Consider the following 6,215-nt stretch of genomic DNA (forward strand, 5'->3'; position numbering starts at 1 on the left):
ACACTCGACTTCATTTACCAATGGGATACCTCATACCCGAGCAAATACAGGTGAAATGAAAATCCGTTTAATTGATCCAACTAAAACTGTCCAGCGCCGACCTTACAGACATAGCCCCGAAGAAAGAGAAGTAGTGCGTATGCAAGTGAACGAATTGATAAGGTGTAATATTGTTCGCCGAAGTTGTTCTCCCTTTGCTAGCCCCATGTTGCTCGTCAAAAAGAAGAATGGCGCCGATAGATATATATACTTTATGTGTTCGGAAACTCTTCCTTCTGCCAGTTACATGCTTTTCAACGAATCTAGTATACCCTTTTACTCTACGAGTAACGTATAAAAAATAGGTATAATCGAACCACCCCCTCGAACACAGAATTGCATATTATTCAACGAAACTTCTTTATCATTATTTTAATCATTTTTGTAATACATCTTTTTCTGTGGTTAATATGTATTTTAAGATATACATTGTGATCCAGACTTAGCAGAAAGAAGAAACAATTTTGAATTTTTGTTGGCGTAAAATTGACTATCAGATACCCGTTACTCACCTTAAGAAAGAGGTAGCTAGAAATTTCAACATTTTACTTGATTCCATCTTTATTTAAGATATATATACAGATATATACAGATATATATATATATATATATATACATATATACACAGGAAGGTTTACAAAATCACATTCTTACAGTAATTGCTCAAAAAATTGCAGTCAACAAAACTGAACCATTATATGAATCGAAATCCCTAAATCAAAAGCAATTGGGACATCATTCAAAACAGTATGAGCATTCAATATAAATTTATTTTAATTTCAATTGTCTTTACTGTAATATATCTTAGGCGTGCTCTTTGTCCTATCACTTATTTTATTACGATGTTCCATCTTAGTAACCAGGAGTGCAAATTATCCAGAGTCTGCTGCAGTTCTTCATCATCAACATATGTGCGCGTTGTTTGGTTACTTTTCATAGTCATCAAGTTATCAGCATTGTACATGCAGTACAATATCGGTACCATTACACTGCCCTGAGGTACTTGCACTTCCTGTATCGGAGATTCTGCTTGGTTGTATCTTACATAGAAACGTTTTTCATCGAGATATCTTTTTACTTACTCGTAGAGTAAAAGGGTATACTAGATTCGTTGAAAAGTATGTAACAGGCAGAAGATAGCGTTTCCGACCCCTTAAAGTATATATATTCTTGTAAATTTGGCTCGATTTGCCAAAAAACTTTTTGCCACGCCCACTCTAACGCCCACAAACCGCCAAAAACTGTCAGTGTTGTAGTCTCTCCTTCGCACATCTAATAGCTAAGTAACGGGTAATAGATAGTCGGGGAACTCGACTTTAGCGGTTTCTCTTGTTTTCTCCTTTAATATTGGCATTAGTCTCTTTAAGAATAGCTTCTCAAAATTTTTGACCTGATGGTTAGGTTAGGTTTTGCCGGCCGTCGGATTTCTCCGACGCACTTAGACCATTAGAGGTCCATTGTGATACCGTGTGTGTTTTCCCTTTTTACCCGTCGAGGTTCGTGTGAAGTTTAACAGTTTCCCCAGCCAGAGGCGCTGGTGAATTTTTGTATCCGATGTGGATCGGTGTCGGATAGGTCGGACGTGTCTATCAGGAATCTGCTTCCCAGTTGAGCAAGTCTTTTCGCTTGCAGTGCTAGGCAGTGGCATAACAGTTGCTCTACCGTTTCTTCTATTTCCTCGTCCCTACAGCTACGGCAGAAATCATTATACGGGGCATTTAGTCTCCTGGCATGGGTGCCTATCAACCAATGCCCTGTGATAACTCTCATGGCAGTGCTGAGGTTTGCTCTGGTCAGCCTTAAGAGCTATGACGTTCTTTTTGGGTTTATTTTTGGCCATATTTGGCGTTTTAGGCGACAATGTGTGGTATTTTCCCATATTGTCTGTTTGTTTCGGTTTAGGTCTTCCCTAATTAGTAGTTTACATGTGGCTAAAGGCATACTCATGCCCTCCATCTCTTGTATGAGTGGCGCGGTAGTGCCTTCTAGAACTAGTTCATCTGCGATGGAGTTGCCTTCTATGTCCCTATGTCCGGCTACCCATATAAGGCTGATTACGAATTGTTGTGTCATCTCGTGTAAAGATGATCGGCAATTCGATACTGTTTTTGAGTGGCTTGAGATTGAGCCAATCGATTTGATAGCTGCTTGGCTATCACTGAAGATGTTTACGTATAAGCTTTCCGGTTTTAGTGCTTTTAAATGCTTTAGGGCCTCCCTTATTGCTGCTACTTCCGCCTGGAAGACGCTGCAATGACCGGGGAGTCTAAACGAGATGCGTAGGCCTACTCCTAGTTCGGAGTAAACTCCTCCTCCTACTCTGTTCTGTAGTTTTGACCCGTCCGTATAGAAGCATATTGCATTCTGGGGGCCAGGTGTCTGTGAGTTCCACTCGACCCTTTCTGGGATAATAGAGTTGAACGGTGTTTGTATGTATTCCGTTGGAGTACAGTAGTCTGTCCTGGAGGGGACGATTTGGGTGTGTTTTAGTATACATGAGTGACACGCTTCTTGCGGGTTCCACTGTTTGGTATCTCTAAGCCTGATTGCCGCTACTGTGGCCTGTTCCATGCCAGCTAGTTCTGGGCTTGGGAGGTTGAGTATGGCGTTTAGGGCTTCGTTTGGGGTGGTACGTAAAGCACTTTGCTAGCATTTTTTATGCTCGATTTCTTTTTCAGGTCCGGCCACCATACCACGATCCCATACAGTAGTATTGGTCTGATGATGGCCGTATATATCCAGTTTACTATATAGGGTGTCATGCCCCATTTGAGCCCTATTGCTTTCTTGCACGTGAAGAGTGCTATTGAAGCTTTTCTGTATCTGCCTGCGAGGTTCAGATTCCAGTTTAGTTTCCTGTCAAGTATTAGGCCCAGGTAACTTGAGCGGCTACTGAAGGAAAGTCTTTGATTGTTGAGGATAGGTGGGACTAAGTCTGGTATATTATACTTCCAGCTCGGTCTTTGAGGGGTTAATTCCTAATCCGTTATTTTTGATCGCATAGCGTTTGAGGGTATTTGCCTGTGAAGATGATAGCAACGTCGTCCGCATAGGCTATTCCTTTTGGGACAATGATTTTTCTATCTTGGGGACGAGAGAGTGTAGTGCTGTCTCTGTCGATTTCCCTTTCTTGTAGGCGTGTTGCGTGTCTGTGATGAGACTTGGATTGAGAGTTGATCTCAGATGAAGGCCGATAATTCTTTCAAGGGTCTTTAGTAGGAAGGATGACAGACTAATTGGTCAGAAATCCTTGGGGGTCGTGTGTGATGGTTTCCGTGCTTTGGGGATGAAGACAATTCGGGACTCTAGCCACGATTGCGGTAGGTGTCCAAGAAGTAGGGACCTTTTAAAAATGTCTAGAAGCCAGTTAGTGGCTATGTTTCCCGCATGTTGGATTTGTGCAAGTATGATTTTGTCTGGACCTGCAGATTTGTATGGTTTAAAACTGTGTATGGCCCAATGGGGGACCTTTGGGTCCAAACACAGTTCGATGCTTGCCAGTGTGGCGTTTGTATGTTGGGATGTGAGAGCGTTTTGGCGGTTTCCTGGGAAGTGAGTGTCTAGAAGTATCTCCAGAGATTCCTCACTCAAGCTGGTCCAGGAGCAGTCTGCTCTTTTAAGGTAGCCTAGGGTTGTGGCCGATTGGGAGAGGATTTTTCTAAGCCTGGCTGCTTCAGTTGTATTTTCAATTTCTGAGCAGAAAGAATGCCACGAGGATCGCTTTGCTTTCCTGATGGTTTTTTTGTAATTAGCAAGGGCTTTCTTGTAGGCGGTCCACTGGGCCTCCTCAATTCCTGCCTTGGCCCTGTTAAAAAGGGTTCTGCAGTCCATTCGGAGAGGAGATAGTTCTGCTGACCACCAGGGGGGTTTTCTTTTTCTTTTGGGCATGCTATTGGGGCAGGCATTTTTTAGTGCATAGTTGCAGGCTTCTGTGAAAGTTGAGACTAGTTCGTTTAGACTAGAACTTGTTTGAAGGTATGAGGGGGGGGGGGATCCACTGGGATTATTTCCCTTAGAATATTTTTGTATTTATGCCAGTCTGTTTTCCTTGGGTTAGAGAAAACTGCTGGTCTTGAGGGGCTGGTTGTGAGGGTTCTTTCTATATACCTGTGGTCCGAGAAAGAGTGCTTATCAAGCACCCTCCAGAGAGTTACTATCTCTAATAGTGGTTTAGAGACGAGAGTTAGGTCTATTACCTCTTTACGGTTTTTAATCATAAAGGTGGGGTCATTACCTTTATTGCATATGAAGAGATTTGAACTAAAGATAAAGTTAAAAAGAGACTCACCGCGGTCGTTTGTGTCTGTACTTTCCCATTGTGTATGGTGGGCATTAGCATCACAGCCTATTAGTAGGCCTATGTTTTGATTTTCGCTGTGTTCTGCCAGTCTCCTTTCCAGCTCATCTGGCGGTTCTTGCCTTTCGTAGGCCATGTACGATGACAGCACTCGGAAAGAAGATGGCTGACTGTCCACGGTGGCTGCCGCGTTATCTGCATCGCTGTAATTGTGGAGCAGAAAAATGCTAAGGTGCTTTTTGGCTAAGATGCAGGCCCTTACTTTACCTTCGCTGGTAGCTGTTAGAAACTTATATTCCTTAGTCCCTAATCCTGAAACCTTTCCTCCCACTATCCAAGGTTCCTGGATCAGGACTATGTCGACTCCATCCTCAGCCAGATGGAGTTGAAGAGCAGCGGAAGCTACCTTACTGTGATGAAGGTTTATCTGCAGAAGCCTCACGGACATCTGCTGTGGGCATCTCCACCACCGTTGTATCGGCTCCCTCCTTGTCTGATGTATCTAGGTCCATCATTGGACCCATGTTCGCAAGGCTGTGGAGGATTGAGGCATCAGTCGAGTAGCCGTCCTCGGTTTCAGATGCCTCGATCTCGGAAGCAATCTCCGCGATCCCTCCTCCACCGCCTTTCGTAATCCTCCTTGGCGGAGTCCGATTTGTAGACCTTTATGGTCACTGAGCTGAAGCCGAAGTTTAGCTCCCCATGAGCGGCCTCAATGGGAGCTAGGGACTCCTTGTTAAGGATGAGGATGGCCTGGTTTGTTGGCCCCTCCATCTCGTCGACCTTCACCACTCGCCAGTCCGAGGTGGGAAGGTGCGGGTTGCATCGCTGCAGCATGGTGAGGATCTGGTCCGGCGCCTTGATGGATGCCGGGATCCAGATCCTAGCACGGGGTCGGCAAGGTACGTCGGACCAGCTCAGCGCAACAAGTCCGGCGCCCTTATACACCTCCCCCAGCTCCTTTACTGCGGCATTGTACAGCTCCGCAGAGCGTTCGTCGTCGCAGGCGATCACCTTGACGCTGCCTTGAAACCATCCAACGTCTTTGCAGACGGGAGGGGGGGCCAGGTTCTTTGGCTAGGATTTCAAAACATTTGGTGGCTAGGGCTGCTTCAACCCATTTCCACTTGTTTCGTGGAATCCTGCCGCTCGAGTCGTTTCTGTCGACTACGCCCAGGAGAAAGCGGTTTTTCGCGATCTCCGCAAAAGATCGCCCTGGCTGTACGCGTTGCCGCTTTGCCGAGGGGTCGGGGGAACGTCCTGGGAGCGCTCCCTCTTAGGTGGAGGTCGCTTTTTGACCTCTGTGGGCTTGGATGGCTTGGGGGCTTCCTTGCCGAAGTTTGGCAGTACGGATCTTGCCCATTCAACCTTTTTCAACCATTCCGCAGAAGGAGCCGTTTTCGATCTCTGCTGGCTGCGTAGGATTTGCCCCGCAGATTGTTTTCTCTGCGTAGGTGTGTTTGCCGTTACCGGTTGCCACTGAATGCTTGCCGTCCTTGGCTGCGCCTGAAGGGGGCATAATGGCGCTAGGGCCTGGAGATGTTCCCATGGCGACGGCTTTGGGCGGCTTACACTCAGTCGCCTCAGATTTGAGGCGGGGTTCACCACCCTGTGGTGGTGCCCAGGCAGGTGGCTCATTTGCAAGCTTCGCTGCCTTGAAATTTGTACGGCCAGACTCCGTCGTCACTGCCGTACAACAGGGGGTCGCCAGGTGCCCTGAGCTCTCCGTTTGAGACTGAGCTATTTTGTGACCCGGGCCCTCAGTCAGGCTGACTCTCGGCACTGGTCGAGTGACACCTTAGTCCGGCCCGGGACGCCCGACTACCATTTGCCAGCATCTTCTGGCAGGGACATAACCTTGCCAGGGGACCTGTTTCCA

General features: G+C 46.4%; 1 pseudogene; it reads right to left on the reverse strand.

Annotated features, from left to right (window-relative positions):
* Nucleotides 1-1,614: 1,614 nt before the first annotated feature.
* Nucleotides 1,615-3,091, reverse strand: LOC122625776 (annotated as a pseudogene).
* Nucleotides 3,092-6,215: the final 3,124 nt, after the last annotated feature.

The sequence above is a fragment of the Drosophila teissieri genome, unplaced genomic scaffold (assembly GCF_016746235.2).
Source record: "Drosophila teissieri strain GT53w unplaced genomic scaffold, Prin_Dtei_1.1 Segkk7_quiver_pilon_scaf, whole genome shotgun sequence".
NCBI lineage: Eukaryota > Metazoa > Arthropoda > Insecta > Diptera > Drosophilidae > Drosophila > Drosophila teissieri.